The following is a 13,594-nucleotide window of genomic DNA, read 5'->3' on the forward strand; positions in this document are numbered from 1 at the left end:
CCCCTATCTAATATTTTCAATTGCTCGCTTGAACAAGGCTTCGTTCCTACCATTCTGAAACAAGCAATTGTTAAACCCATCCTAGATCCCTCCATCTTTTCCAATTTCAGGCCTGTCTCAAATCTGCCTTTTCTTTCCAAAGTATTAGAAAGATTGGTCAATGCGTGCCTCACCGATTATCTGGACCAGCATAAAATTCTATCCCCCTCACAATTCGGTTTTCGAAAACATTTAAGCACTGAAACCCTACTTCTTTCTCTAACTGACACTCTTCTTAAAGGGATCGACAGCGGCAAATCCTACCTCCTAGCTATGCTTGACATTTCAACAGCTTTTGACACTGTCAATCACAACATTCTAACAAACCTCCTTGTTAATATTGGGATCACAGGTACTGCCCTCGCTTGGCTACAATCCTATGTGCAAAACCGACACTATACAGTATCCTTTGGCAATCATGAATCAGACCCCATCAACTTTGACCGAGGTGTTCCTCAAGGCTCCTCGTTATCTTCTACACTGTTTAATATCTACATGCTCCCCCTAGCTATTCTCCTCACAAATTTGGGATTTGACCACTTCATCTATGCTAATGATGTTCAAATTCTCATCCCATTCACAGACTCACTCCAGAAAGCCCTCCAAACCTGGGATTCATGTCTCTCTTCCATTAATCAACTCCTAACTGACATGCACCTTGCTCTAAACACCCCCAAAAAACAGAGCTTATCATCATCTCCTCGTTCCACTCCCCCCCTGCCATCCCTCCCTCCACTCCCCCCATTATCTTCTCCTCTCACACTCGTAACCTCGGAACCATTATCGATAATCATCTTTCTCTAAAACCATTCATAAATTCCATTCTCAAAGATTGCTATTTTAAACTGCACACAGTCCAAAAACTCAAACCCCTACTACACTGCACCGATTTCCAAACGGTACTCCAGGCCATTATTTTCTCCAAATTAGACTACTGTAATGCTCTGTTGCTCGGCCTCCCCTCCTCGATTATCAAACCTCTACAATTCCTCCAGAATGCCTCCGCCCATATCCTCATTAACACTAAAAAGAGGGACCACATCACACCCACCCTGAAAGAGCTGCATTGGCTACCAATCACATCAAGAATACAATACAAAGTTCTTTGCCTCATTCACAAATCTATCATAAATGAAAACATGCACTGGCTCAATCCCCCCTTCCTACCCCATGTCTCAACTAGACCAATTCGTACCATCCTTCAAGGAACGCTACACCTACCCTCCCTAAAATTCATCAAACTCTCCTCTACTACAAAAAGAGCGTTAACTCTAGTTGGCCCTACCCTCTGGAATTCTATGCCACACGACCTCCGCACTGAAACCTTCACATCCAAGTTAAAAAAAAAATTAAAAACTTGGTTGTTTCAACAGGCCTTCCCTTAAACATCTCACCTTCTCGGCTATCTCAATAGTCCTACTCCTGCACACATTCAGCTCCTACTTAAATGCCCCCGTCTGACTTATTACAGTTTTACGCCCATGAGTTTTCATTCTCCAGCTCCTATACCCTAGTCCTGCTCCCTTCTTTTAGTCCTCCCCCGTCATCGCCCTTTGATTTCTGCTCAACATCAATGTAAAGTATTAAGATCTTCTGCATAATTTCCCTCCCCCACCCCATCCCCCTCCCTACTTCTCATGTCCCTTTGAACTAGTTTGTCAATTCAATACTCTCCCTTTGAACCCCCTGCTAAATACTCACTTTGTAAATACGCACCAATAACTTATGTAAATTGCTGACTATATATTTATTATCTACCCTCTTAAATGCTTAGCTATAGTTACCTGTTGATGTTTATTTGTTTTTTGCTCTTCTGTGTAAAGGATACGCCCTTTTAGTGGCCTCCCATCTTGTTTCATGTAAACCGGTACGATGTGTAAACGGCTATCGGTATATAAAAATGTTAAAATAAATAAATAAATAGAGTACAGCAAGACGGAACTCCATGCTAACTCGAGGAAGGCAAGGGCTGGCTCCATTAAATACGCTTAGTGGGCTGACGTCATTGGGTGGGGACGCCCCCGAGGTTCCCGCCATGACATATTCAAATAAGGCACGCACACGTCTAGGAGACTCCAGGTCCAAGATGGCGGCAGCGCCCATGCTGTCCCGGGAATGCTGGAGAGGTCGGCGTGAACTGGCAGACACTGCCATTTTTCCTAGACTAGATGGAGCAGAGAAAAGAGGTGAGCATGAGAGGTCGCAGCCGTCTGCGACCGACAGGCATAACAGGCAGCCTTGCTTCATCGGGGTTCGACAGTGCCATTCCTCCACCCCCGGGCTATGTGATGCCTACCTGACCAGCCAATCAAACGCTTCGTCCCTTTTTTCTACTCCCACTGGCAGGTAGAAGAGAGGAGGCTTCTGATAGGCCTGTGTGGGGGCAGACAGAATGAAGGAGGCTTCCAAATGGCCCATGGGGGCTGGAAAAAGAGAGAAGGAAAGTACAACGGGGCAGTGGGACACCGGGAGACGTGACACACCTGCTGGTGTTTGGTGACACACTAGTGTGTCGCGACACACCGGTTGAGAAGTGCTGCTTTAATGTATTCTGTCATGGTCTTTGTTTCTGGCAGAGAGAGAGGGTCACCCTCCCCTAAGGAGGAAAAGTCAAACCTCTGATGAGGCCGGAGGATATCTACATTATTCTTGGCGAAAACGTCTGCGAAGTCCACATAGGGTGGTGGAATTCCCAATGTGGAGACAGGCAGAGGAAGTGGAGTCAGAGGTTTTATTGGTCTCATGCAGATCTGGTGACAACACGGGCTCCATTCCGAAAGTTGAAGTGACTTCCAGTCAAATTGTGGGGAGTGGCGTTGTAACCACAGAATGTTCAGGATCACCGGATACAAAGACTTCTCAAGAACAAAGAACTCAATCTCTTCTTCATGGTGCATGCCGATCCACACTGAGACCAGTGCGGTAATGTGAGTGATCCTGCCCGGTAAGGGATTCCCATGGATGGAGGCAAGGACTAGAGGTGTCCTGATGGGCTTGGTTGGAATTCATAGCTGGCTTACAAGATCCTTAAGCAGGAAGTTTCCCCCGGCTCCGGAGACTACCAGAGCCAAGACTAGAAATGAGTAGGTATTCCAGGTCAGGATTGTCAGCAGAGTCAACTGGGGGGATCGAAATGATGGGACCTAAGGTCAGGGCGTTTCACGGAGAAACCGGGCACTGTGATATATGATGCCCTTCTGTGCCGCAATAGAGACTGAGGCCTGCTTGGCGTCTTCGCAAACGCTCCTCTGGGGACCGCTGTCCTCGCCCCAACTCATTGGGTTCTTCGGTTTTCACAGTGGAGATCTCTCTGGAAGCCGGGCCTACGGTTCTGGAGGGAGAAGTTCGCTCGCAGACAGGACGACGAACGGTCCAGAGCTCCCACGTATGTTCCTGGAAATGGTGTTCAATGCAGCCCAAAAGGTTGATAAGGTCCTGCAAGGAATCAGGAAGGTCTCGGGCTGTGAGCTCATCCTTGAGCTGAGACAAGAGCCTGTCTAGGAAAATACGACATAAGCAGTCCTCTTGCCACCATAGTTCTGTAGCAAGAGTTTGGAACTCAATGGTGTAATCAATGAGTACTCGCTGGCCCTGCCGGAGGCACAGGAGATCTGAGCTTGCGGCGACTCGTCTGCCCGGGTCATGAAAGGTCTTCTTGAAGGTGGCTACAAAACGAGGAAGGTCTTGCAAAAGAGTGTCCGCTCATTCCCAGAGCGGCAAGCTTTACTCTAGGGCCCTTCCTCTCCAGGCTGGAGAGGATAAAGTTTACCTTGGAGGCTTCACCTGGGAAGGCAGTGGGCGACAGCGAGAAATGTATATAACATTGATTGATGAACTCCCGGTACAGTTTTGGGTCTCTGCTGTAATGTGGAGGAGCTAGTAAGGGTACAGAAGGCCAGTCCGTGGAGTCAGGCTGGACCCAGCCGATGCTGGCATACCAGAAGTAGAAGCAGAGTCCAAGCATTCGATGGAAGCTGCCAGAGCTTCTAAGAACCGCTGTTGCTCCTTAATTTTAAGCACCAAGCCTGGGATGGCTTGAAGAGCGGAGGCCTCTGCCAAGTCCATGGCCTTCGCAACCTGTTGTGTGTTGCGACCATCGCTGCCCGACATCTCCACTCCGCCCACCTTACCACATTGGCAACTGGTTGGTTTCGGTAGAAAACGACAGGCTTGCTGACACCTTCATCTAGGCTATTTTAAATTTATTTTTGTGTTCCCACTCATTTTGATTGGTAATTGAAATCTCCCATTATTACTGCACTACCAGTTTGGTTAGCTTCCCTAATTTCTCTTAGCATTTCACTGCCTGTCTCACCATTTTTGTCAGGTAGTATACTATCACTATTCTCTTCCCCAACACACAAGCGATTTCTATCCATAAAGATTTGATTGTACATTTAGTCTCATGCAGGATCTTTATCCTGTTGGACACTTGCAATCTGGGAAGATGCTCCTCTCTGTCACTGCGATATAATTTGTACCCTGGTATAGCACTATCCCATTGGTTATCCTCTTTCCACCATGTCTCTCAGATGCCAATTAAGTCAATGTCATCATTCACTGTTATACACTCTAACTCTCCCATCTTACTTCTTAGACTTCTGGCATTAGCATACAGACATTTCAAAGTGTGTTTTTTGTTTGTATTCACATTCTGCTTTTCAGTTGTCAGAGATAAATTGGAATCTTTTAAAAAACAGGTGAGTTTTTAATTACAGGCACTCACTTGGACTACTGTTGGGATGCCTTAACTCTAATGCTTTATTAGTATCCTTTAAAGATACCGCCCTCCGAACCATGCACTGCTGAGGCTTTCCCCTTTGTTCTAGTTTAAAAGCTGCTGTATTGTTACCTGCTGTGCTGCCAGACTACCTGCGCCGCCTACCACCGCTCCAGGGACTTCCGGGATCTCTCTTGTTGCGGCAGTGAATCCCTGCCGGCATCCCCAGGAGGCTTCCTCCAGCCCTGCTCCTACCGTGTGACTCCCCACATCGCGGGAGGGACGCCATCCAACGCGCAGTCTGCTCCCGGCCCCCTAGGCGCGCATGCTCACTGCTTCCCCACACTTAAAGGGCCAGTGGCAGAAAATGCCATTGCCCTTAGTGATGACATGGCAGCCAGGCGTCTATTTAATCCCAGCCCTGACAAGCGGTAGATGCCTCAGCAACAGGTCTCGCTCTGCCTTAGAGCCGCTGGTTGCTTCGTCTGTTCCTGGTCCCGGTCCCTTTCCGGTCTCCACTCCTCATCCCCTTGGTTGGTTCTTCTGGTTATTGACTTGGTTTGTCTGCCGCCTGCCCTGACCATCTGCTTGCTCATTGACTCTTCTTCCTAGCCACCTGACTCAAACTCCGGCCCATTTCTGGATTCTCCTGCCTGCTACCGGCCTCAACCTCTGGAACGCCTGACTTTGCCTCTGCCTCCTGCCTTCAAGGATCGTCTTCGCCTGAGACCTGTGCCTAAGTCCTGCCAGCCCTGGCACCCAATGGCTCAACCTGTGGGGAATGAGGGCAGGTATAGGTGAAGGTCTAGTTGGGTCTCCTTTGCCTGCATTCGCCTCCCAACGATGAGGAACTATCAGGGCCTCCCCTATAGGTGGCACCAACCTTGTCTCGGCAAGGGTCCATCGCTCCTCGTAACATGTATCTCCTTTTTAAAGGTAAATGTCAGCAGCCTGGTTCCACCCTGGTTAAGGAGGAGCCCATCCCTTCGGAAAAGACTTCCCCTTCCCCAGAAGGTTCCCCAGTTCCTTACAAACTGAATCCCTTTTCCTTGCACCATCATCTCATCCAACCATTGAGACTGTGGAGCTCTGCCTGCCTCTGGGGAACTGCAGTTAAGATCGCCGGCCGCGGAGCACCATGACCAGCTTCTCTTACCTCCACAACAGAGGCAAACCAGGGTTTCCTGGCAGCGGCAGGGAGCCACTGCCTACGCTGGTTTCCCCTCTCATGCAGCTTTGAGCTGCCTGTCAATGTCTCCCATACAGCCAGAATGCTGACTTCCTGCCGCACTGAACTGCCCTGTAGGTGCGCACGTGCCTCCTGCCGATATTTAAAGGGCCGACGGCTGGTTCCTTCTCCCAGCCGGCACCTTGGCAACAAGTCCCTTCACGCTTCTGGATCTGTGTTCTAGTTTTCCTGCATTCCTGGTTTTCCTGTGTCCCTGGTTCCGGCCCCTTCCTCTCCGTCACCTTCTCCTGCTACACTTCCTTGGATGAACTTCTCGGTTCCCGACCTCTGGCTTGGACCACGAGTATTGCTGCCTGCCCTGACCACTGGCTTGGACCATGAGTTTCGCTGCCTGCCCTGACCACTGGCTTGGACCTTGACCTTGAGCATTTCTGCCTGTGCCGACCATCTGCCCGGACCCAGCCCATATCATTGCTGTGCCATCTTCCACGGGACCATCCATGCAGAGGCCCACCTAAGACCAGCTGGCACTGGTATCCAAGGGCTCAACCTGCGGGGAACGCAGGCTGGTATTGGCAAAGATCCAGCCGGCCTCTGCTTCTTGTCTGGCCTTACCTACCGATGGGAGGGACCTGAGAGGGTCTCCTCTCAGGCAGCGTCAACTCCTCCCTCGGCCACAGGGTCTACTCCTTCAACAGGCACAATGTTATTATTTAGGAGAGTTGTGGGTGGATCCTTGAGCCGGTGACAGATGATCACGCCCCTGGGGGAAGATCCCGAGAGGGACCACTGGTCAGGCTCAGAGTTAGGAGACAGACACACACTGATTTTTTTTTTAGTATACTGAACCACCAGAGGTGGCAGTAGTGAGCTGGAATGACTGGCTGTGCTGTAGTCCCTCAGATACTGGAACAGCGATCCCTTGAGGCTGAGCTGTAGAGAAACTGTGCCGGGAGACATCAAAACCTTCAGAAAGCAGTTAAAAACATGGTTATTTAAACAGGCATACAACAAAGAGAAAGGAGAGTAGAACACAGAGAATTAGAAATTGACCTGCAGAACACTCAAGCATGCTACCCCAATCTACACGGGTATATATACTCTATTTTTATTTTAAACATATTTGCTCTTGATTTTAGAATTTTAAAACCTGTTATAATAAAGAATGAACATGATATATTATGATACAACTTCCAATTATGAGTAATTATAAACGAGCTATGTTACCGTAAAATCTTGGCACCTGTTTAATGATAGATTTTATCATAGTTTCTAAGATTATTATTTGTGCCTAATTGTAAACCGTTATGATGGTCCCTAACTTAATGACGGTATAGAAAAGTTTTTAAATAAATAAAATAAATATAATGAGTAGGCAGGGTATGCAGAGTTCATGGACAGAACCTGATGGTAACACTCACACAATGTCTCATAGAAGCCCAGGAGCTGGAATGAAGTAGGCCCTCAAGGAGCGAGTACCTGGTTCCAGGGAAAGCGCTGAGAGAGCGATGGTAACTCACAGATGTAGTAAGCAGCGATGACTTCCAGGTAGAAGTGAATTCCGAAGAAGTCCGGGAACGAGGGCCCTCGAGGAGTGAGTACCGGTTCCAGACTGCAATCTACAAAGTAAGAGAGAGCGAGGCCCCCGAGGTGTGGGTACTCCTGGTTAGTCCGAGGAGGCAGAGTAGCGTAGATAGAACGAATCCATATCCTTGCTAACTCGAGTTGTTAGCAATTCAGAGACCTTTAAATATCTGAAGCAGATGATGTCATCTCAGGGGGACGCCCCTGAGGATCGCGCCACTTCTGGTACTTGAGGCGGGGCCGCACGCGCGCACCCCTAAGCATCAGGTCAACATGGCGGATTGCAGCGATGGGCTGGTCCGGGGACGCCGGACGAGGACGGCCGAAAGACACCGCGGCAGCCAGCCTTCCATCAACCCTGGAGGGAGTCGCCAATGTGGTCAGTCCTTTTGGTCTAAATACTGAATTAGATCTACATGTTTTTCTGGGATAAGACATTCTGTTTATGATTGTTACCATAGAATTGTGAGGAGATACTTCTTTTTTTCCCTCATCTACTTGACGTCATAATCTCTTGTTTTGACATCCCCATTTGCATATAGTGATGTCCAGTTCCCGCTCTCGGCACAAACAGGATATTTAAAGAGACGCTCTCGTTAGCTTCGGTTCCTCCGTTCATACTGCAAGACTGTTGAGACGCCAGTCCAGATGAAAATGGTAGCCTCCTAATGAAGATAAGTACTGCTGTGTATTATTGATGATCTCTGCATATCTTATTGAAAATAGTTCTTTGTTATAATTTTTATAGGTACGATGAAGGATCTGTTTAAATGCCCCTGAAGAAGCATTGCTTGTGTGAAACCTCGGCCGTGTTGGGCACTTAGAAAATTCCTGGACTGTGGTTATATTTCAAATTTTAACTTAAAAATGTCCTCAGAAAAATAAAAAAGTATATGAAATAAAATACTGCTGAAGGTGGATGATAGAGAAGACCAGTTGGTTTCAGTAGAAAACAACGACAGGCTTGTTGACACCTTCATCTAGGCTATTTAAAATTTATTTTTGTGTTCCCACTCATTTTGATTGATATATTCTAACTTGGGTAACTTCTACGACTCTATTGATTATTGTTGTAGATTTCAATTACCCCAATATTGACTGGGTAAGTGAAACATTAGGGCATGCTAGAGAGATAAAGTTCCTGGATGGAATAAAAGACAGTTTTATAGAAAAATTGGTTCAGGAACTGACGAGAGAGGGAGCAATTTTAGATCTAATTCTCAGTGGAACACAGGATTTGGTGAGAGAGGTAACCGTGGTGGGGCTGCTTGGGAATAGTGATCATAACTATAATGTAACCTTTTCTTTTTTAATTTGTTATATGTAAACAGATGTGATGACTTAAGTTGATTGTTGGTATATAAAAAACAAATAAATAAATAATATGATCAAATTTGAATTAAAGTCTGGAAGAGGGACAGTATGTTACTCCATGGCTCTAGTGCTAAACTTTCAAAAGGGAAACTTTGACAAAATGAGAAAAATAGTTAGAAAAAAACTGAAAGGTGCAGCTACAAAGGTAAAAAGTGTGGAAACACACGTGGACATTGTTAAAAACAATACCATCCTAGAAACACAGACCAGATGTATTCCAGGCATTAAGACGGGTGGAAGGAATGCAAAACTACCGGCATGGTTAAAAAGTGAGGTGAAAGAGGCTATTTTAGTCAAAAGATCTTCATTCAAAGGATCCTGCAGAAGAAAACAGGATAAAGCATAAGCATTGGCAAGTTAAATGTAAGACATTGATAAGACAGGCTAAGAGAAAATTAGAAAAGAAGTTAGCCAAAGAGGCAAAAAATCACAATAAAAACTTTAAAAAATATATCTGAAGCAGAAAGCCTGCAAAGGAGTCGGTTGGACCGTTGGATGATCAAGGGTTAAAGGGGCACTTAGAGAAGACAAAGCCATTGCAGAAAGATTAAACAATTTCTTTTCTCCAGTGTTTACTGAAGAGGATGTTGGAGAGATACCCATTCCGGAGGTTTTCATGGGTGATGATTCTGATCAACTGAACCAAATCACGGTGAACATGGAAGATGTGGTAGGCCTGATTGACAAACTGAAGAGTAGTAAATCATCTAGACTAGATCATTAAAATCATCCAATATACCTGAAGACTGGAAGATGGCCAATGTAATCCCTATATTTAAAAAGGGATTCAAGGGTGATCCGGGAAACTATAGACCGGTGAGCCTGACTTCAGTGCCGGGAAAAATCATGGAAACTGTTATAAAGAATAAAATCACAAAACATTTAGATAGACATGTTTAATGGGACACAGCCAACATGGATTTATCCAAGGAAAGTCATGCCTCACAAATCTCCTACATTTTTTGAAGGGGTGAATAAACATGTGGACAAAGGTGAATCGGTAGATGTGGTATATTTGGATTTCCAGAAGGCATTCGACAAAGTCCTGCATGAGAAGCTTCTAAGAAAACTAAAAAGTAATGGGATAGGAGGCGATGCCCTTTTGTAGACTGCAAGTTGGTTAAAAGACAGGAAACAGAGAAGGTTTAAATGGTCAGTTTTCACAGTAGAAAAAGGTAAACAGTGGAGTGCCTCAGGGATCTGTACTTGGACCGGTGCTTTTTAATATATTTATAAATGATCTGGAAAGGGGTACGACGAGTGAGGTGATCAAATTTGCAGATGACACAAAATTATGCAGAGTAGTTACAGAAACAAAGAAACATAGAAATGATAGCAGAAGAAGACCAAACGGCCTATCCAGTCTGCCCAGCAAGTTTTCACACTTATTTTTCTCATACTTATCTGTTACTCTGACCGCTGAGTTCAAGGCCCTTGTTGGTAACTTTATGGTTCTAATTTCCTTCCACTCCCGCCATTGATGTAGAGAGTAGTGCTGGATCTGCATCAAAGTGAAGTATCAAGTTTAATTGGTTAGGGGTAGTAACTGCTACAATAAGCAAGCTACTCCTACGCTTAATTGTTTACCCAGACTGTGCAATTCAGTCCTTGTTGGTTGTTGTCTGAATATAAATCCTCTTTTCTTCATTCTCCCCTGCCGTTAAAGCAGTGAGCTGCGCTGGATATGTATTCAAAGTGAAGTATCAGGCTTAACTGATTTGGGGTAGTAACCGCCGCAACAAGCAAGCTACTTCCCCACTTATTTATGAATGGCAAATCCTTTTTTCCACATTTCCTCTTGCCGTTGAAGCACAGAGCAATGTTGGAGTCGCATTAACCGTGTGTATGTTTGTTGAATAAGGGCATTAATCACCAGGTAGTATCTGTCATTCCCGCAAGCCACCCCCATGCCTCTTCACTTCATTTACATCCTCTAGACTTTATGGATCCGCAGTGTTTATCCCACACCCCTTTGAAATCCTTCACAGTTTTAGTCTTCACCACTTCCTCCGGAAGGGCGTTCCAGGCATCCACCACCCTCTCCGTGAAGAAATACTTCCTGACATTGGTTCTAAGTCTTCCTCCCTGGAGTTTTAAATCGTGACCTCTAGTTCTGCTGATTTTTTTCCAGCGGAAAAGGTTTGTCGTTGACTTTGGATCATTAAAGCCTTTCAGGTATCTGAAAGTCTGTATCATATCACCCCTGTTCCTCCTTTCGTCCAGGGTATACATATTTATATTCTTCAGTCTCTCCTCATAAGTCATTCAATGAAGACCATCCACCTTTTTGGTCGCCCTTCTCTGGACCGCCTCCATCCTGTCTCTGTCCCTTTGGAGATACAGTCTCCAGAACTGAGCACAGTACTCTAGGTGAGGCCTCACCAGGGATCTGTACAAGGGGATAATCACTTCCCTTTTCTTACTAGATATTCCTCTCTCTATGCAGCCCAGCATTCTTCTGGCTTTAGCTATCGCCTTGTCACATTGTTTCGCCGACTTCAGATCGTTAGACACTATCACCCCAAGGTCTCTCTCCTGCTCCGTGCACATCAGCCCTTCACCCCCCATCGAATACATTTCTTTCGGATTTCCACACCCCATATGCATAACTCTGCACTTCTTGGCATTGAATCTCAGCTGTAAATCACCACACAAAAACCAACTCCTCTCCTAATATATACCAAAAAATCACGGAGGGGTATTGAATCTCAGCTGCCATATCTTTGACCACTCTTCCAGCTTAATTAAATCCCATCTCATTCTCTCCACTCCTTCCGGCACGTCCACTCTGTTGCAGATCTTAGTATCATCCACAAATAGACAAACCTTACCTTCTATCCCGTCCGCGATGCCACTCACATAGATATTGAACAGAACTGGTCCCAACACCAACCCTTGAGGCACTCCGCTCATCACCGCTCTCTCTTCCAAGTAAGTTCCATTTACCATCACACATTGTCTTCTGTCCTTCAACTAGTTTGCTATCCAGGCCACCACCTTGGCACTCACTCCCAAGCTTCTCATTTTATTCACAAGCCTCCTGTGCGGGACCGTTTTAAAAGCTTTGCTAAAATCCAAGTAGATGACATCGAGTGCTCAAGCAGATTGTGATGAATTGCAGGATGACCTTGTGAGACTGGAAGACTGGGCATCCAAATGGCAGATGAAATTTAACGTGGATAAGTGCAAAGTCTTGCATATAAGGAAAAATAACCCTTGCTGTAGTCACACAATGTTAGGTCCTTTCTTAGGAGTTACCACCCAGGAAAGAGATCTACGCATCATAGTGGATAATAATTTAAAATCATCGACTCAGTCTGCTGCAGCAGTCAAAAAAGCAAACAGAGTGTTAGGAATTATTAGGAAGGGAATGGTTAATAAAACGGAAAATATCATAATGCCTCTGTATCGCTCCATGGTAAGACCGCACCTAGAATACTGTGTACAATTCTGGTCGCCGCATCTCAAAAAACATAGAAACATAGAAATGACGGCAGAAGAAGACCAAACGGCCCATCCAGTCTGCCCAGCAAGCTACGCACTTTATCCATTTTTTTCCCCTTTTTTTCTTTCCCACCTGTTACTATTGGCTTCCAGTACCCTCCAGCCCTAATTCCCCTCCACCCCACCACCAATTTAGAGAGCAGCGCCGTATCTGCATCCAAGTGAACGTCCAGCTCAATTAGGGGTAGCATCCGCTGTAACAAGCAGGCCACACCCTTACCCCATACTCTTACCCACCCCTGTTTTTATTTTTTTGTTTTTTGTTTTTTTTGGAGATAGCAGCCCTCCATCCTTCCGCTCCGTGAAGGTGGAACACCAACTACTGGCCACTGGCATCCCGCTCCGTGAATGGCTCTGTGGCTACTGCCGCTCCGTGCAGTGTTTGAATGCCTCTGTGGCTAACTGCCGCTCCGTGCAGTGTTTTGCTGCCTCCTCTTTATTCACGCCCTCTAGACTTGATGGATCCACAGTGTTTATCCCATGCCCTTTTGAAGTCGTGTCACAGGACAGATATAGTTGTGATGGAGAAGGTAGATAGAAGGGCAACCAAAATGATAACGGGGATGGAACTGCTCCCCTATGAAGAAAGAGTTATGATATCGAGATGTTTGGTGGATTCTCAGGGGCAACAGTGATAGTGTCTCCTACGGGGAGAAGCCCCATAGGGAACTGTAGCACCAAGCTAGACTCAGATGCACAAACACAGAGAATATATCTTTATTTATTTATTTTATTTATTTATTTATTTTATTTGAGTTTTTTCTATACCGGCATTCGTGATGGGATCGCATCATGCCGGTTTACAATAAACAAGGTGTGCAGAAAGGGAAAATAATAATTATTCAGCTTGTATGGTTCACCAGACATGGCAGTAGAGAGTGGATTAGATAGCAACACTCTGTGATCCTCGGCGGAGGAGACCCGTCCCACAATGGTGGTATAAGGCCCCCAATGCAGATATCCAGTGAGGCGCTGTAGGAGAGACAGACTGGCAGATGTTATTACACATTCCCTTGTAGCTGAATAGATAGAGTCCCCAATGAGCAGTAGAGAGAGGATAGGTAGCAACAGTCTGTGATCCTCGGCGGAGGAGACCCGTTCTACAATGGTGGAGTAGGGCCCGATGCAGATAGACAACGAGGAGCTGTAGATGAACAGACTGGGAGAAGTAGTACTCACTCTCT

The sequence above is a fragment of the Rhinatrema bivittatum genome, chromosome 4 (genome assembly GCF_901001135.1).
Source record: "Rhinatrema bivittatum chromosome 4, aRhiBiv1.1, whole genome shotgun sequence".
NCBI lineage: Eukaryota > Metazoa > Chordata > Amphibia > Gymnophiona > Rhinatrematidae > Rhinatrema > Rhinatrema bivittatum.